At 32.2% G+C, this 10,290-nt stretch overlaps 1 non-coding gene across 1 annotated transcript; it reads right to left on the reverse strand.

The window, feature by feature from the left end:
• Nucleotides 1-1,437: 1,437 nt before the first annotated feature.
• TRNAK-CUU lies at nucleotides 1,438-1,510 on the reverse strand. The gene has a single exon. It is a non-coding gene; the product is annotated as a tRNA-Lys (tRNA).
• Between the last annotated feature and the right edge of the window lie 8,780 nt (nucleotides 1,511-10,290).

Here is a 10,290-nt window from a genome sequence, read left to right on the forward strand (position 1 = left end):
TTCCTCCCCAAATCATGCTGTCTCTGCTCTCTCCAAATAAATAAATACACTTAAAAAAATTGCTACTAGGGGAATCTGGGTGGCTCTGTTGGTTAAGCATCTGACTTTGACTCAGGTCATGATCTTATGGTTCAAGAGTTTGAGCCCTGTGTTGGGCTCTGCGCTGATAGCTCAGAGCCTGGAACTTACTTTGTGAATTCTGTGTCTCCCTCTCTCTCTCTGCCCTTCCCTTTCTTGTTCTCTCTCTCTCTCCCTCTCTTTCCCTCTCTCTCTCTCTCTCAAAATTAAATAAAACATTAAAATTAAAAAAATATAAATACTAAAAACTAAAAAAAAATTAAATGCAAATATTTAGTATATTCAACTTCAAAAGGTTTTTGATGACTGATACATTGGAAAAATCTCTGTGCATGATAATGATAGGGTTTAGTCATATAGATATCATGGAGATGGAGAATTCCTAATTCAATAAAGTAAAGGAAAATAGTTATCTATTGCTGTGTAGCAAATTATCAGAAAACTTAGTGGCTTAAAAAAATTAGCTTCTCAGGATCGCTGTGGCTCAGAAATTTAGGAGTATTTGAGAATGTGGCTCTGACTCAGGGTATCTTGATTGTTTACAAGGTATTAGTAGGACTGAATGATCTGCTTCCAAATGGCTCACTCACATGGCTGTTGGCAAAAAGCCTCAGATCCTCACTGGCTATTAGCAGGTGCCTTAGTTACTTACTGATTGAACCTATCCATAGACTACATGACTATCCTTATAACATGAGAACAACCTTCCCCAGCATAAGCAGTCCCAGATAGGAGAAGCCCCAGTTTCTGAACTCACACATCATGACTTCCATAGTACTCTGTTTGTATGAAGTCAGTCACTGAGTTCAGTCATACTTCTGATGAAAGAAAATAGAAATTGCTGTTTGATGTTAGGAGAATCACAAGAATTATGGATATATTTTCAAATTACCACAACAGTAATTAATTCATTAGGTACTGATATACACAGGCTAAAATAGAATAAAGAGAATATAACCAAAACTCTTTGCTAACCCATTCCAATCAGTTTTTGGTTTTGATTCTCCTCTTCGGTCTTTTACTCCATTGTCACTTCTCCAAGCTTTCTCAGTCCATACCAGTTCCTAAAGATATTTACTACAACTTATATACTTATAATTCCTTCTCTATTTGGTGGTGCCTCTTAGTCTGGATTTTGGAATGGCTGTCAAAAATCCATGTTTATTAACTATATTGCACACAATCACACTTATGTTATCTCTTGTAAACATACTAAGATAATGACACAGCACAAAATACTCTTCTTTGTATTATAAACATTTATAACATTTATTTTTTCGATTAGCTCTCAAAGTTTTGGCTCTGATATTTCACTGAATAGATTACATGTTAAATGAATATTTTTTTAAGTAAGCTCTATGCCCAGTGTGGGACTTGAACCCATGATTCTGAGATCAAGAGTCACATGCTCTACCGACTGAGCCAGCCAGGCTCCCCTCAATGAATATTTCTTGACTAATAATAATATTTCCTTAAAACAAATATAGTATATATTCCATCAACATCTTTTGAATGATAGTAATATTTATCCAATGACGAATTTATTGTTTATCCAACTAGGGTTAATAAAATATTTTCAATACTTTGAATAATTAAGAGCACCTAGAATATTTGAATCCCAAAGGCTAGAACTTTTGCTGCTATCTTAAAGCATTAAAATATATTAATGACTAGTAGGTGAGTCTAGAAATATCAGGTGGCTGTGATTTGTTTGAAGAATATATTAACGGCAGTTCAACATAGTGAGAGGTTTTTCTATTTCTTTGTATTGTGAATACATTAGTTGCAAGGAGTCAATGTTGGCGATAATACTTGAAATGTCAAATGTATCTTACTTTTCATTGTTTAAAGATGTCTCTCAATAATGGGTGTTTCCAGATCACTAGTTTTACATCGTAGCCTCTGCAGTGACTAATTTCAGGATATTCAAACTACAGCACAGCATTTCTCCAGCTTATATGGTTGGAAGAAAATTAAAATGGAATTTTATGGGTTCATTTCATGTTTAAAACACATTTGATTTGAATACTCAGTAGGAAGCATATTTAGTATTTTAACTCTCATATCTCACACTTTCCAGGTTTTTGATATTACATCCAAATTGTGACATAACCATGTAATCCAATTGTCAATTTTTTGTAGTAAAGTTCATGAACTAAGTGTTAGTAAAGCATTTCCTTTCTAGTATACACTCAAGAAGTCTCCAAGAAGTATTCCAAAAGTCTGCTTGGTAATAATATTTTATTGTCACTTTTAATGCCAAGTTCATGCACATTTTTTACTACATTGCTAAATTATATATTCCAGTTCAGTCAGAGGTTTAAACATTATATATTCCAGATTGTGATTCACACTGTGCTGCAAACAGCATTATGCCTAGTGCAGCTGTCATAATGGAAGTATTATAAAGTGTTGTACAGATATAAAATGTAAACTTAAAGTCTGGAAAATTCACAGAAATTAAGGACGAGCAACGAGAAAGTTAATATTAAAAGTTTTGCTATAAGATAGTCTTTCTACATATATATTAGATATACTGAGTAAATGTAGAGATTCTACATACATTCATCAGTCTATTGTCATTCATTACTGAACGACAAACATTGACTACTCTTAACTTCTTCACATACAAAATCGAATAGAACAAATTCTTCCCCACATGCTGCCTATATGACAGTGGAAGGAATCAAATCTTAAACAATTAAACATGTAAATACATAACATCCCAAATAATAAAAAATTCTGTGAATGGTAATAAAACTGAGAAAGCATGATAGGGGTTTCTGAAGATGGGCTAGAGAGAGTATCTTATTTTGTATGGTATCTATTTTGTATCTTATCTTATATGATAGTCAAATAAGTTCTCTCATATGAGAATATTTTTGAGTGAGACCTGAAGCACTAATGATATAAGCAGATATCTGTAGAAAGAATGTTCCAAGTATAAGTCACAGCAGGTGTTACCTAAGGTGGAGTCTGGTATAGTGTCCTCAAAGACCAGTGTGGCAGCTATTATGGCTGGGGCAGACTGTGAAAGAAGATGCTCATAAAGAGATAGAATTGTGTCAGCATTATGAAGGAGTTTTAAGGTCATTGAATATTTTTTACAGATTTATATTTTAGAAAAGTTTTAGATTTTCAAAATAATTGAGAAGGTAATAGAGTTCCCATGTACCTGTCCCTCACTGATGTCCCCAACTCTAATCCATTACTACCAGAGGGACAATTGTAACCTCCTGCTCTTGCTTTTATGTAAATTCCTGCTGCAACAGAGTAGGCTGGCTCTGTTATTTTGCTTCATTTTTTTAACTCTAGTCTCTCTCTCTCCCTCCCTCCCTCTTTCTCTCTGTCTCTGTGTGTGTATATATGTGTATATTATGAGATATATATATATATATTTATATATATATAAACTGGTATTGCCAGGTTTTATTTTTTTTTTATTTTTTTTTATTTTTTATTATTTATTTTATTTATTTTTTTATTTTTAAAAAATTATTTTTTATGTTTTATTTATTTCTAGGAGAGAGAGAGACAGCGTGAGCAGGGGAGGGTCAGAGAGAGAGGGAGTCACAGACCGAAAGAGGCTCCAGGCTCTGAGCTGGCAGTCAGCACAAAGCCCGACGCGGGGCGCGAACCCACGAACCGTGAGATCATGACCTAAGCGAAAGTCGGACGCTTAACCGACTAAGCCACCCAGGCGCCCCTGGTATTGCCAGTTTTTATGGATTTTAGTCACTCAAATGATACTGGTATCTCATTGTCATTTTAAATTCTGATTCTTTAATGACAAATGATAGTATCATTTTATAGTTATTTGCCATCTGGATATCTATTTTTTTTTTGATGTGGCATTTGTTCAGATATTTTGCCCACTTTTTAATTGAGTTGTTTGTTTTCTAAATGCTGAGTTTTAAATAGTATATTTCAGATACAATCCTTTATCAGGTGTTATGCAAATAAATTTTCTAAGTCTATGGCTTCTTTTTTGACTCAACTGTATTTTTCACAAAGCAGTTATTATTGTTAATACAGCCCAATTAATCATTTTTTTCCACAAGTTCTGCTTTTGGTGTATCTAAAAACACATTGCCAAATTTTGGTGTAACTAAAAATACAATTGCCAGAGGTCACATAGATTTTCTCCTCTGTTTTCTTCTAGCAGTTTTATAATGCTGCTTTTTCTACTTAATGACATGATCCTTTTGAAGTACTCTGTTCATTCTTCAAAGTAGTGAGACAACAAATCCCGAGTATTGAGGTAATAAAATCCTGCAACAAAATGTTTTCCATGGACAGTATTTATTAAGTTAAAGATGTTCCCTTATATTCTTAGTGCCATGAGAGGTTTTTATCCTGAGTGTTTATCTGTATCTATTAATATCATATGACTTTAAAAACCATTAATTTTATAAGGTGAACTACACTGATAACTTTTTGAATGTTGAACCAGCCTCATGGCCCTGATAATTTCATTTTTATAACACTGGTTTCAATTTGCTCATATTTTTTTGAAGATTTTTGTGTCTTTGTTCATATGAGATATGAGTCTGTGATTTTCTTTCTTTTATAAATTTTAATTAATTAATTTATTCGCTGTACATTTGTCTGGTTTTGATTTTTAGGCAATACTAACTTCAGAAAACTAGTTGGAAAGTGTTTTATTTTTCTTTCTTTTCCTTTTTCTTTTGGAAGAAATCATGTATAATTTCCTCCTTCAATATTTGGTAGAGTACACAAGTGAAATCATCTTATACATGTGTTTCTTCTCCTTTTTTAACTACCAATTCAACTTCTCACAAGGGCTATTCAAGTTATGTATATATTCTTTAGTGAGTTGTTTGGGTAGTTTATGTCTTTGAAGAAATTTGTCCATTTGAGCAAAGCTAACAAGTTTATGGTTATCAAGTTGCTCGCAGTATCCCCCTTTTAGCCTACTCATGTTTGGGGATCAGTTATATCCCTTCTTTCATTCTTAATGGAGGTAATTTGTATCTTTTTTCTTTGTTAGCTCAACTAGAACCTTAGTAATTTATTTAGCCTTTCAAAAGACCAGTTTTTAATTTCTTGGCTTGTTCGATCTTTCTTTCTTTCTTTCCTTCTTTCTTTCCTTCCTTCCTTCCTTCCTTTCTTTCTTTCTTTCTTTCTTTCTTTCTTTCTTTCTTTCTTCTCTCTCTCTCTTTTAATGGAAGCAAGGCTGATTTAACATTTGGATGTCAATCAATTTATACCACCATATTCAAAGTAAAACATATAAGTAACACCAAGATAAATGTTTGAATAGTATAATGACTCTAATGTTTCAAAGAATGTAAATAATAATGTAGATCTTATTTACTTTTACTTTTAAGAGTTAAGTAAATATTCAAAGGCATCAAGAATATCAACATGTCCATGTCTTTTTTTGTAACAAAAAGAAACAACTATGTTTTAGAGTTTAGAAAAATTTTGGTTTAGAATGAGATTTATAAATACAAAACTTTTTACAAGTTTATAAATTTATAAATACTACTTTCAGTAGTTTGAGAGGATTAGTATGATGATGGATCCTCTACTAACATAAATCTAATTAATTTAACATAAACTTATTAATTTCAAAAGTGGAAATGTTCATGTATTACTAGGAGGCCTAGAGACAAATATAATCTCCAAGGATAAATATACTAATATTAATTTAAATTTATAAATATGTATAAAAGTTAATAATAAAAATAATAATGGAACCAATATATACATATATAAGGATAAATTTAACAAAATATGTTGAAACAATAAACTAATAAAACTTTTTACAATTTTTAAAAAAATTTGAAATAAATGGACAGATATATCATTATTATATTAAATGGGAGCCTCAATGAATAAATGTACAAATTATCTCCAAATGTTCAATAGGTTCATTATATTTCCTTAAAAATCTCCAGGTTTCACTGAGATTTACAATATGATTTCAAAATATCAATGAAGGAACAATACCATGAACAGCCAAAACAGAAATGTAAGGTCATGTGGCAGGAGTTTGCTTACCAGATATAAAAAATTATTATAAACCTGTTTTAATTATGATGTGTCTTTAAAATAAATAAACAGAAATTTATGAAATTAGGAAGCTTAATTTAGAAAGATGGCATTGCATACATATAAGATGAAAAAGATGTTGCCAGGGATAATTGTTTATCTGTATGGAAGCAAAAATTAAATGGGATTTCTAGACTTTTTTATACATTAAAAATATATTGTCCAGATGGGTTAAAGATAGATGTGGGAAAACAAAATTTTAAAAATTTAAGTTTTCATAGAATATCTTATAATCTCAGAACAGGAAATGGTATCTTAAATAAAACATTAAATGAAAGATATCTATGAAAGATAATTTTGAAAGATTAAATTACACTAAAATCAAGAATTTCTATTTTATTAATTTTTATTTTTTTATGTTTTTATTTAAATTTTGGTTAGTTTACATACAATGTACTATTGGTTTCAGGAGTAGAATTTAGTAATTCGTCACTTACATATGACATACAGTGCTCACCACAAGTACTCTCCGTAATACCCATCATTTATTTAATCTATCCCCCATCCACCTCCTCTCCAGCAACTCTCAGGTTGTTCTTTATAGTTGAGTCTTTTTTTTCCCTTCCCCTATGTTCATCTGTTTTGTTTCTTAAATCCCACATATGAGTTTTAAAAATAACTATATATAAGAAGTGTATCTCCTTGAAATAGGGAGAAATATTTGAAACTTACATCATAGGAAGATATTAAGATTGCCTATTCATCTGTCATCACCATTGCATATCTATCTCTTTATAAAAATTCTTACAAATTTTTAAAGGAACAATAAAAATTGAATGGAATTCATTTCATAAAAGTGAATAGCATATGTGGATGGTTATTATAAAAATGGAACTATGAGTAGGTTATAGTGTTCATCTTCTATGGTAAAAACTGCCAACTATGGCTCCATTTCACCCAGTGTCAGTTCTTCCCTTTGTATCTTTTGTTATAGAAACCAACAAAGTCAGAATCAAAAGAATCATGATTATTCATGTGGAAGACCCAGCCATTCTTATGTCTACCCATAGTCTTGAGACTAAGGGATCTTGGAAAGGAGATGTGACTGAAAGTAACATATGTAAGTTATAGGTCAACTCCTTGAAAGACCAGATCCTATTCTTTTTCTTTTCTTTTCTCTCTTCTTTTCTTTTCTTTTCTTTTCTTTTCTTTTCTTTTCTTTTCTTTTCTTTTGTCTTCTCTTCTCTTCTTTTCCTTTCTTCTACTCCTTTTTCTTCTCTTCTCTTCTCTTTTCTTTCAAACTGCAAACTGAAATCAGATGTCATGCTGAAAATTGGCCTTCAACTATGGCTGAGAGAAAGCTCTATGAGATAGATGATAGAGTCACAAGGCAAAGAGAGCCAGAGTCCATGGATAACCTTATGGAACAGAGCAACCTTCCTTCTCTGGGCTACCCATTTATATTGTGAAACCTTTGTAAAAAAAAAAAAAAAAAAAAAATCGATGCCTAGCTTGTTTGAACCACTAAGTACCTTGTTATAGCAATATACTTTAATTACTAATCAGAATTGATATTAGAAGTAAACAAAATTATTTTGGCACACAGTATTCTGTCGTGACAAATCCTTCCACTGAAATACTGTGAGAGATAGATATCTACAAAGCCTGTGGGGGGAAAAATGTTCAAGTATTGGTATTTCTTTTTAATTCCTTCCTGCTTTAGCAAGATAGTACAAGCTGGATTAACAAACCAGAGCACAAAGTGAGGGCAAACCACTCTACGAAAAGGCTTTGTCTGACTGCAGCTGCAATCTAAATTGACTGAGAATCCATTAAAGTTAAGACTTGCAGGGTTATAAAAGCCAACCGCTTCTGTCTACTGAACAGCAGTTGATAAGATTATGGAGCCTACACATCAATGTGCTTGGCCATAAAATTGTAGCCAACCCAGCTGCAAAGATCAGATTATGTATATTGTCTGTTCAGTCAGCCTATTGTTTCAGAAATCTTTGAAATAGCTGCCATTAAAATAAGTATAGATGTTAGTAAATAAAAGAGAGAGTCATCCAGGCTTAAGAAATAGTTCAGATAGATGTTTGATTGCATTGGAATTTCTTTCACATGGAACTGAATGGAATAAAATAAATCAGGAGCTCCTGAGTTTTTGAGGAAATAGTTTTACCCAAAAAACCTTAGTTTTAAAGGCTGCTGCTTTTCAGTTCCTCAGGCAAACTAAGTCTGAAAACCTGACCAACATCGGGTTCACTGTTAAAACTCTGCCACTCTAAGAAAGGCATATTCTATTTTTATTTTAGATGTGGCATAATGAACATGAAAGATCTTGTCATAGAAGAGATCTTGCCATGAAAGAACTTACTCCAACATTGAGAAAGACAGGCTTCCTAATATCTGATAGATTTTGTAAGTGTTCAGGGACTTTATTACATGCCCCCTTTTCCCTTTTCTCAACTGAGTTGTTATTACAGTTACCCTACAGTTGAAAAGTGGAAGGTAATAGTTAGAAGTGAATATCTTGGTCTGTTGACTTATAGATTGCAAAATCATGAAGATTTATATATAAACCGTAGAGTGAAACTATATCACAAAGAGCTCAACATGATCAAAATAAGATTAAATAAGATAGTAATAGAAAACAATGATAATGAGGTAAAGTTGTGTGGTGCCAATCTCGTAAGGCCCTGCTTTCAACTAGTATTGAATCCATGCATGCTCAACAAGCATATCAATTCCAAAAGGCTGGGATAAATTAATTAATCAATGCTTACAGAGTTGAAGCTTCTAAAAGACTGCTACAGTTGCTCAGATATTTAAAATCAATACCAATCTCACTATGCCAATTATTACTACTTTGAATATAGAAAGTTTCCACTTTCATAGCAGTCTTAACAGTAGCTATCTTAAGTTCTATGTACACTGTTATGTAGTGATATATATGTGTAAGATATAGAGTTGGAGGATCTCAATTCTGATACTTTCTTTTTTCTTTTAAATATTTTTATTTATTTCTAGGAGAGAGAGAGAGACAGACAGCGTGAGCAGGGGAGGGTCAGAGAGAGAGGGAGACACAGACTCTGAAATAGGCTCCAGGCTCTGAGCTGGCAGTCAGCACAGAGCCCGACGCGGGGCTCGAAACCACAAACCACAAGAACATGACATAAGCGAAAGTCAGACGCTAAACCGACTAAGCCACCCAGGCGCCCCAATTCTGATACTTTCTAATGCATGAATGAACTTCAGCAAATTTATCCTCTAAACTAAATCACTTCATCAAAATGACTGGATAATGATATGACTTATCTCCTTAGATTCATCGTAAGTATTAATTAATTCATCTAAAATTCTTCCTTGATCTTTGCTATGAAAAACATTAGTTGCTAGAGATACCTTTTGGAAAAGATTGAGGTGTTGTGTATTCTTGGTCCCACTTGGCAATTTATACCGAATATTTGCCCCAAAATGGCTTTAAAAGTTCCTACAGAATATAAGCATGTTTGAATTTATTAACAACATTTTTTTTGAAAAACTGAAACACATGAACTCTTAATGAATATTATTTGAATATATGAATGAATAAATAATTTATTTTTGTGGCACTCAATACTTCTTTTGACTGCTGATTCATAATCTTCCACGCACACACAAATGTCACTGAATCTTAGTATGGTAATCAAACTGTAATGTTTCATCTTTCCAGTACTCTCATCCTACATATAAATACACTCTGTATTTTGAAATAGTTGAAAAATTCAATGGCCTACTGCCTGACTTCTATTATTCTAACTTCACACTTTTCCATTCTAAGGAATATATTCATGAAAAAAAAATCTTCATTCTAACTTTGCAACAATAACACACACAATACATTATTCTTTTCTTTCAATCTATTATACTTTTTGACCATTCTCTAAAGTAACAAAATTAAATAAAGCATTGATATAAAGTTTGAAGATTATACTTTGTACCAAATATATTACAGAACTCAGAGATTAATTCTGGTACTTTACTCATCAATTTCCCCAAAGCCTGGTTATTTTATATTCCTGAAAAAAGTATAAGTGAAATATCTCTGCTACTGACTGAAGAAATAATAATAATTTTGAGGTTTGGAGCATCATAAAATTTGGCATTAAATCTTTTATCTCCAGAGGCAGAGAGTTTAGCTACTATACTTGG

Source organism: Hyaena hyaena, unplaced genomic scaffold (assembly GCF_003009895.1).
Source record: "Hyaena hyaena isolate Hyena2069 unplaced genomic scaffold, ASM300989v1 scaffold_1369, whole genome shotgun sequence".
NCBI classification, from domain to species: Eukaryota; Metazoa; Chordata; class Mammalia; order Carnivora; family Hyaenidae; genus Hyaena; species Hyaena hyaena.